The sequence below is a fragment of the Equus caballus genome, chromosome 28 (assembly GCF_041296265.1).
Source record: "Equus caballus isolate H_3958 breed thoroughbred chromosome 28, TB-T2T, whole genome shotgun sequence".
NCBI lineage: Eukaryota > Metazoa > Chordata > Mammalia > Perissodactyla > Equidae > Equus > Equus caballus.
The window spans coordinates 21,074,986-21,085,297 of NC_091711.1; positions in this window are offsets into that span (position 1 = coordinate 21,074,986).

The window sequence follows — 10,312 nt, forward strand, 5'->3', positions numbered from 1 at the left end:
TTTTACTGCATGTTATTTAAAAAAATAAGACTAGAAAAAGCACAAAAGATTGCACAGATACGTAAAACAGGCAGAAAATCATCGTTTTACTCAATTTTCCTTTTCCATTTCTCTGGGGTAGAAAACAGTTTAAGCAATGTATTTTCGGGTTCAATGCTCTACATGTTTGCTCATTCCCAACTTCCATCAAAGCGTCCATGCAACTTAAGTCACCAAGTGCAGATCTGGAACAGATAGCTGGGGGAGAGGACAGCCTATCAGAAAGTTAATGACTTGGCCTGATGCCATCGTCTAAAGAAACAAGGAGGACATTCAAACCTTAATGGAAGTATTCAGTCCATGAGACAAGGAGACACACTAAGCTTTAATCAGCTTTTCCTGCATAGGTTCCAAGAGTTTGCTGGGTCAGCCAATGACCAACTTCAAGTTCTGAGGCTCACAAGAAAGAGAAATCATTACTTTTCTTTGTTTCTCAAAAAAACTATACACAACAAAATTGTGCCACCAGGCCCAAAGTAAGACTACAGTATGTTGATTTTTTTTTAGGCGGAAGCTCCCAGAGAACTTATCTGCCTTATGCACAGTTCTTCCCAATATCCAGCACGTATAGATGTGCACGTAGCATTATTGAGTTGAATTGAACATTAGAAAGTGGCTTTAACTTGCTAGGATGGCTTTAGGATCCCCAGTTCCAGACTAGATTAGCAGTAAAAATAAGAGGAAGATACCAGGTAGAAAAAACACAGTCCTGGTGAAATGCTTTTCTTGATTAGAACATCACTTTTCAGATCAGAAAAGGGAGGCATTATCTAGAATCCCACTAATGTAAGTCAGGAGAATTGGCCTTGACTCGAGCCTGGGTTCTGGCTCTCGAGCACACACAGAGCAACCGGCCACAGGGATAGCATAGGCAGATGGAGATGGCACCTCCCCACCCGGCAGCCCCCTGCCGTGTGGAGTAGAAGGCAGTACCTTAGGAAAACATCAAAGGTGATCTGGAACTTGCTCCAGCTTGCTTGGTTAGTCTTCAGGTTACCTCAGGAAAAGCAGGGACTGTGGTAGGAGTATGCCTGCATCACTTCTGGAAACAGTCAGCTCAGGAACAGAGGCCACGCTAGCCTAGACCAGCACTGTCTCAGCCTCTCCACTGCGCTCATCTATTTGCTTCATTTTCCTCTCTCTGCCTACAGTGTCTCTGCTTATGCATTTGCTCTTTATGTACATCTTCTCTTTTTTAGCTGAGGAAGATTCACCCTGAGCTAACATCTGTTGCCAATCTTCCTCTTTTTTTTGCTTGAGGAAGATTAACCCTGAGCTAACATCCATGCCAGTCTTCCTCTATTTTGTATGTGGGTCACTGCCACAGCATGGCTGACGAGTGGTGTAGGTCCGTACCTGGGATCTGAACCCTCAAACCTGGGCCATCAAAGCAGAACATGCTGAACCCAACCACTATGCCACTGAGCCAGCTCCTACATTTGCTCTTGTTCTCACTACTAACAGGAAGATCTCTTAGAATTTTCTAGTTCCAGTGGGTTACAGAATTTTACTGGGCCATAGTAATATGTCCCAGCCTAGCCAGTGATGGGCTACCCTTGGGTCATGAATGCCTGTACCTGGAATCACAAGGTACAAATGTGGCCACAAAAAGTCGGGGGCTGGGTGTGGGGCAGCTCCCTTCACAGGGAGCGTGAGGGGCAGTGGCTGACATTTAAGGACCGAGGTTCCTCTGGAATTTGGGGCTGGGGCTGATAGTTGTTGGCTGACACTCATACTCATTTATACTGCCAACAGGTGAAGTGGTGAGAAGGGTAGTGGCTTTCTTTAGGCTAGAAGGACAAATTTACACAAAGAGACTGTAGCCCACAGTTCTTGTTGCTGGCTGGGCGCCCTTGGGTCCCACACAGAGATGGAATGCTTCCCTCCCGGCATTGGAGGTGCCCTGTGTTGCATGTGGCTTTTGGGGACCTAGTCTATATGTTGGCTAAGAACACGAGTGTAGGATGTCTTGGGTTCCAATCCCAGCCAAGCCACTTGCTTTGTGATTTTGAATAAATAACCTCACCTTCTGAACTCCAGTCTTCTTAGTTATAAAATGGGAATAATTCTCAAACAAAATTCAGATTATGTTACTCTACTACCTAAAATCCTGCATGGCTTCCCATTGCTCAGAATCACATCCCAAGTCCTTACAATGGCTGACAATGCCCAGAACAATGTCTGCACCCTCCTCATTTCCAGGGCCTTCTCCCCTGTCTTGCTCTCCCGCAGCCACACTGGCCTCCTGGCTCTTCCTAGTATACTCTAGGCCTGCTTCTAACCTTGCACCAGCTCTACCTTCTGCCCAGAAAAATCTTTACCCGAGTGCTTCAAGAGTCACTTCATCATCAGCTTCCAGTCTGTGCTGAAACACTCCTATCTCAGTGAAGTTTTCCCTGACGACTCTTTAAAATTGTAATCACTCCTCCTCTTCCGGCATTCTAGATTCCCCTTGCCATGCTCTACTTTTCCATAGCACATATCCCTTTCTAACACAGCACATAATTAATTATTGATCTTGCTTATTTTCTCTCTCCCACGGCAGAATATAAACCCTGGAGAACAGGAATCTTGTCTGTTTTCTTCATTGATCTGTCTCCAGTCCCCAGTACAGAGCAGGCACAGGGTAGATGTGCAAGAAATACTTTTGAATGAATGAGTTTGTGTATGTCAGCTGCCTTCTGGCTTCATTTCCTTCCACTGCAACCTCAGTTTCTGATGATTAACCTGAATCACCCCCTCACTGTTCATTCATTCATTTATTTGTCTGTTCAACAATTATTTATGTGTCTATTCTGTACCAGACATTGGAGACAGAGCAGTGAACAAAACTAAGTCGTTCCCTCTTCACTTGCCAGGAAGGCAGGCAGTACCTACAGAAACAAATAAAAATATACTATAATGTTTGGTGCTGTATGACACCAGAATATGCCACCCCAAAATATGCCTGTAAGAGACCAGAATATGTCCCCAAATCTACCTCTTTGCCATAAGAATTATTTTGAGCTTATTATTTTGAGAAACAGCAGACACAGGAGAAGCTAGGAAAACACAGCAGAAGTTGCCCTTTAGTCAGGGAAACTCACATTTATAAAGGAAATCTCCATTTGTCCTGGTGTCTCCCTCTCTGCCCTCCGAAGAGAAGATGACTCTAAATCACAAGAGACTGTCATCAGTGGAGAGGACCTGACTTAAATCTGCATAACAAACCTTACTCTCCTTTACCTTGCTTTTCCTGGCCACTTTCCCGTGGCTTGCCTCCCCAACACCCTCCTCCCTTGTTTTAGCTGAAGATGGTGTTTAAGCCCAAATTCTAAACCACCTCTTTGAGTTACTCTTCCTGAGTTCCTCCCATGTATATATGAGATATACATGTTCATAAACTTCTGTTTGTTTTTATCTTTTCAATCTGTTTTTTGTTAGAGCAGCCACAGCCAAGGACCTAGATGGGTCGAAGGAAAGATTTTTCTCTCCTACGGTGCCAAAACGTGCTAATGAAAATATCAAGCAGGGTGAGATAGAGTACTACTCTAGGTAGGATGGCCAGGGAGGTGTCCCTGTAGCAATGACATTTAAGGAAGAGTCTGAATGAAGTGAAGAAGTGAGCCATGTGGCTATGGGGAGAAGGTGTTCCTGGCAAGAGAACAGTAGTAAAAACAAGGGCCCAGCGGCAGTGGCATGATTGGCATGTTGCTGCACTCACCCAGCCAAACATCAGGTGGTACAACCTGCTATTTCCACACCTGTACCTGATCAGCCCAACTCTGTTGGAAGAACTTATGCCAACAGGCAGACTGTAGTACTGCAGATCTATTATTGCAACTCTTAGATGGGTTTGAAGCTGGCTGGGTACCTGAGGATTACTGTAAATATTCAATAAGATTACCTTTCTACCTTGTCCCCAACACAGGCATAGACGAAAAGAAGTTAATCTTGTCAATTTGCTGTTTTCTTGTTTAACCTGAGGGATGACTCAAGGGTCACAAGGATTTATGAACTTGTTTTACAGAAGAAAAAGAATGCCTTCTGGGGCTGGCCCGGTGGCTAAGTGGTTAAGTTTGCACCTGCTGCTTTGACAGCCTGGGGTTTGCTGGTTCAGATCCTGGGTGTGGACCTATGCACCGCTTGTCAGGCCATGCTGTGGCAGGTGTTCTACATATAAAATAGAGGAAGATGGGCACGGATGTTAGCTCAGGGCCAGTCTTCCTCAGCAAAAAGAGGAAGATTGATGGCAAACGTTAGCTCAGGGCTAATCTTCCTCTAAAAAAAAATAATTAATTTTGAAAGAGAATGCCTTCAAGGAAGTAATGATCACCAGATAACCAGCCCCCAGCTGCCATGGCTGCCCAGAAGTCAGATCACCCAAGGGCTTATCTGGAGTGAAAGAAACATGGATTACCCCTTTGTTTCTCCAAAACTCCTCCTGCTCTATTAAACCCCCTGCTTTCTTCTCTTGTTAAGGTGGATTTGAGAGAAACCTATCCTCCCTCATTCTCATTTTGGCCAATTTGAATAAACCTTTCTCCATCTCCAAGCAGGATGTCTCAGTGATTGGCTTGCTGCATGTCAAGCACGTGAACTTGAGATTAAGAGGTTCAGTATCAGTTCTTAGCTTCCATTGTTCTTAGCTCCTTCTCCCACTCACCTCCTCCCATTCACACTCCACTGAACCAAATATAATAACAATAGCCATAACCAACCTTTATTCACACTTTCCATGGCCCTGGTAACATGCTAAGATTTAAAAAAATTTTTTTTATACATTCATCTCATTTAATCCTCACCTCAAACATATAGGTTGGGTACTGTTTTTTATAGATGAGAAATCTGAAGCTTAGAGAGGTTAAGGACCCCACTAGTAACTGGTTGAGCTAAGAGTCAGTCCAGAAGCAGGCTGTACTAATCCAAATTCCAATCCCATCCTTACTGGCAAACTACCTCACTTCATCTCCTACTTCATTTGCTCAGAAAACCAAAAGCATGGAGGTGGTCAAGCACGAAAGGTCTCAGATTACTGATATAGTTACCAGCTAAATTTCATCAAATCTAAGAGACTCTTGATTATAAGAAGCACCATTACTTCATACAACACTAAGAAAAATTGCTGCAGTTAAATTATAAAACAATGTTAAGACAATTCCTATATAAGAGATATTTCAAGAAATAAACTGTCTTCAAAAATGAATGATTTTTAAGTATAATATCCACACCCATCAAAACCTCTTTCCTTCTTGTGTCAAAGGATGAGGGGTCCCTCCTCCAAACTAAAGCCTTCTTCCCATGTTCTTTATTCTTTTTCCTCCTTGACCTTTTTCCATTGATTTTTCATTTCTCTCCAGTGTTTGCAACTTTACCTCCTTCAGACTAAAAGCATCTTCAGGTCTCTTTCAGCCTGAAAATCATCTGCTTGACCTATGCTATGTCATCCTCTAGCTATTATTCCATTTTTCTCTTTCTCTTCTGATTTCTTCTTCTTTCTTGTCTTGTATTTATGTTGAGACCTTGAAGGGCTATTATAGAGACATCAGATATTTGTGTTCTAATTATAAAGCCTAATATTTGTTTGCGACATCTTTGTTGTGGGCGTATGTTATGATTGTTCTCTGCCCAGGAAAACTTTCATTGGGGAACCACTCTTCCCCCACACCATCCACAAAAATACTGTTCAGTGTATTTTTCAGGTTCAGGAGGACTGACTCTCTAATTCCTTCCCCCAGGAGTGGGCACATGATCCAGGCCTGCCTGGAATACAATATCAAGGTTGCCACTGGCCTCAGGTTGAAACAAGGATGGACACATCACCTAAGCCAGGTCAGTCTGAATTCTGCCCTGAACTTTTCTCTTGAAGTTCTCGTGAAAGATGTACTCTGTCTGCCAAGACTGTTTGTGTACCATTAGGGGCCATTTTGTCCACCATGTGGAAATAGCATATCTAAGGGATGAAGAAAGATATGGGTCCCTGATGTCATTACTTGATCTCCTAGACCCAAAGATGCCGAAAACCAGATTACCCCTAGACTTTCAGATACATAAGCTAATAAATTCTTTTTGTTCATGCTGTTTGATTTGTCCTTCTGTCACTTGCAATCAAGAGTGCTAATACAGTGTTGTGTTCTCTTATGTGATGGCCAGTCAAGTGCAGCCACAGGAGGAGGCACAGGAGAGGCATAAGAAAAGAGTTTATTAAACTCACAGGTGTAGGGAGGGGGTCACAGCTTGCCACACAGGGTCATAGGGGAAGCGCCAGGTTTGGGTCAGGTGAAAGAAGACAGGAGCAAAGGGAAAGTTGAGACTAGAGCTTTTATGGAATTTGCATGGGAAAGGCAAGGCAAGGCAGGGTAAACAGTCTAGGAGTGCCTAGAATATTTGAATAATTTCAGTGGGTCTCAGCTATAGGCGTGGTCTCTAGTTGCCTGGCACCTGGCCCTGAGATGATTAAGGCAAAACAGTATTTTCTGCTGGGGTGTAAAGCCTGATAGAGGGGGAAAAGGAGGTTGGGCTCTGGATTGGTTAGTTTGCATACCAAATACATGCTCCCAGCTGAGTTCTTTGTTGTTTTTAAGAAGTGGCTATCTTCAGGAGGGGCAATCATTGCCCAGCCAGAAAGATTTGTTTTTTTAAGATGTCAAAATATCATAATATAAAGAAAATAAAAAATATATACAATACACACAGCGTTACAGTTTTCAAAGAGCTTTGACATGCATTCTTTTACTTGATCCTGTGGTTAGGGCAGGCAGGGTATGTGTTTGTCTTGTTCATGACTAGGTTTCTGGGACTCAGCACATGTTAGGTTTATGACAGGTGCTCAAAAATATTTGTTGAATGAAGTGAGCAGTGTGTGTGTTATTACTTACCCCACTTTAGAAAACAGGATTCTAAGTTCGGAAAGCTAGTTAGGTTGTGGACTTGGATCAGAGTGGACTAGTTAAGAGGCTATAGTGAAAGCCTAAACTGGGAGGGGGCAGTGTAAACAGGATGGATTTGGATTATGATACACATGTCAAATCCATTTCAGCCTTTTTTCTGGAGTTCTACAGGAGCTTTTAACTCTCTCTCCCATCAACTTTTTTTTTTTAAAGATTTTATTTTTCCTTTTTCTCCCAAAGCCCCCCGGTACATAGTTGTATATTTTTAGTGTGGGTCATTCTAGCTGTGGCACGTGGGATGCCTCCTCAGCATGGCCCGGTGAGCATTGCCTTGTCTGAGCCCAGGATCCGAACCGGCGAAACCCTGGGCCACTGGAGTGGAGTGCACAAACTCAACCACTCAGCCACGGGTCCAGCCCCTCTCCCATCAACTTTTGCTCCTCTACAATCCATTATTCACTCAACAGCCAGAGTGATCTTGCTAAGGTGTCAGATCAGATCCTATTACTCTTCTGCTTTAAATCCATCAAGGATTTCCCTTTACTTTCAGGAATAAAACCCCAAATCCTCAACATATTACACAGGTTTTTTGACCCAGCTGGCCCCTGCCTATCCCTTACCTGCATTTCCTCCTCTCCTTCTCTCTGCTCCAGCCACAATAGCTTCTTTCCATCCTAGAAAAATACAGTTCTCTTCCCAACTCAAAGGCTTTGCCTAGAACACTCTCCTTCCTCCGCTCTTTGTCTAGTTAATTCCTCCTCAATACTAAGTTCTCAGTTTCAACATCATCTCCTCCAGAACCTTCCCTGAGTTCTTCACCACTCTCATTCTAGATCAGACCCCTTGCTATCCACTCTTGTCCCTGTGTTGTTGTAACAGAAAGCAATAGGTTTCCTCCTTGGTAAGCGTGGGACCAATAAGCACACCAGGGACACGCAAGAGTGAAATAAGGTTTATTACTTGCAGCAAGTAAGGAGGACTCTGGGAGGACTCCTGAATTCCAACAAGGGTTTGAGGCGTGCTCGTCTTGTTAAATCAAGGTACGGTTTATGAATATTCAGTTAAAAGGAAGGCGGGAATTTGGGGGTTATTGTCTAACAGCCGTGTTCTTTCAAGGTGCACGAGTAGCATGTCCACATGCTATTACATACGTTGCATGTTCAAAGGAAGGGGGAGGGAACACATCTGGGAGGAGATTTTAGCATTATAATGAGATCATAACGAGCAGGTTCACTCTCAGTCACCCAGAAGGGGAGCCGGGTGGCTCAGGTTGGTTTAAACCGGTTCCTCAACAGTAGTCTCAGCTGAAAAACAACTTAAAAGAGTGTTAGTTGTTGTGACAGGAAGCAGCAACTTCCCTCTGCAGACACCAGTGCCCAGCCTAGCAGAAATCTCAGCCTAGCTACTAACATTTTGGCTTCATAGCCCCTGTCAGTTTGTAATGACTATTGACTATAGACTCTCTGAGACACCATCAACATAAGCTGTTGATCCAACAAAACTTAGAAATGTCTCAGAAGTCAGCAACTGATATTTATAAAGTTTTGAGGTCTGGACTCAAGTGGTTTTAAGGGGATCTGATTGAGATGGAGCAAAATTCTTCATATAATGATTTAGAATTGGTGAATTAAGCGTGAGGTGAGAGTCTTTCAGCAAATCGTTCTTTCCTTCCTTTTTTTTTGTGAGGAAGATTGGCCCCGAGCTGACATCTGTTGCCAGTCTTCCTCTATTTTGTATGTGGGACGCCACACAGTATGGCTTGATGAGCAGTGTGTAGGTCCACACCTGGGATCCCAACTCCTGAACCCCGGGCTGCAGAAGTGGAGCAAAGGAACTTAAGCACTACACCCCGGGGCTGGCCCTATAAGCAAATCTTGCTAAGTAAACAGTTGTTTGATGAGTGAGCAGTTTGCCAGTTAAGCCATCTATTGTCCTGAGAAATTGACCAAAAGCTGAAGTTGAGATAAATTGATTTTTAGGAAGTTCCTAAAGCGAACAATAAAAGTGTTTACTGGTATATGGCTTTAGGCCCCTGGGCAAGAATTACTGGAACAAATAAGCAAATCATGTTCCTGTAGGTGCCTTAGTTCTTAGTCTCCACTTCAGGTGTGTTGATGCAAGCAGTCTCAGTTCTGATGATGTGCCTGTGTTTATGTCACTCCTTCTGCATTAGCACCCGTGGCAGTCCCAACTTGACATTTGATTGATGTCCGTCTCTGCCAGTAGACTGTATACTCTCTGAGGGAGAGTCTGTTTTGCTCCCCATTTTATCCCCGGTACTGGTCACAGCACCGGGAACATGAAAGGTACTCAACTAAAATTTGCCGAATGAATGAGACCTTGGACAATAGCCTGGATGGGACGATGGGGGAAGAAATCAGAGATTACTTTGTCTTCAGTCCTATGTTCGAGTCATTCTAGTCATGCCAAGATGGGAGCTGGGGGAGCACATTTTGAAGGCAAAGGTGAGAAGCTCCACTTTGGGAAACTGAGTTTCATTTCCAACAGGAAATATACATCAGGAATTCAGAGGAAAGACAAAATCTAGGGCGATATATGCAAATTTTATGAATTTTGTTTCTTTGGAATGACTTAAAATCAAAGTAATGTCGAGCTGTTGGATGACTATCACTGCTATAAATCTGACTTTATCAGAGAAAAATCCTTCTCAAAATCCATTTAGTTTGAAAGTCCCCCTCAGTCAGGCAAGGGCAAGACTAATTAAAATGTACTAGGTTGTAAAGATAATATTAAATGCAGGCAAAGCATCTTCTGTGTGCCAGGCTCTTTTCTAAGTGTTTTACCTCCATTAACTCATTACACCTCACAATAACTCTATGAGGTAAGTGCTATAATCATCTCCATCTACAGATAAGAGACATGCAGAATTGAGCCAAAGCTGCTTGCGACTACATGAAGTAGGACTGGCTACGTGACTTAACTTTCTATTCTGGGAAGTTCTTGCCCAAGAAGATAAAGTTGCAAAATATTTGTTTCAAGAACCTCCTGAAAATTCACTTATTTGGAGAATAGATGGCTCAACTGGGAAAACGAGATTGCTTCTCAAAAGGTTATTGACTCATCAAGAGTCACTTCAAAACCCATGCCTTGCTGAATTCACCAATCGTAAACCATTACATCACAAATTTGGCCGCAGTCACAAGCAGGTCCCCACACTAACAGTCTCCCCTTAAACCAGACTGCCTAAACCTTCTAAATATCCATCCTTGAAGTCCCCTCTGAGACACACTGAGATGATGTCAAGATGGTGCTCTCCCTTATTGCAATAAGCAATAAACTTGGCTTTATTTAGCAATAGGTTATTTTGGTTCTCTTAACAGAACCAAGAAATTAAAGCCTTGTGCCCAGTTCTTTGCTGATGTGTTCACTAATTTCACATGGAG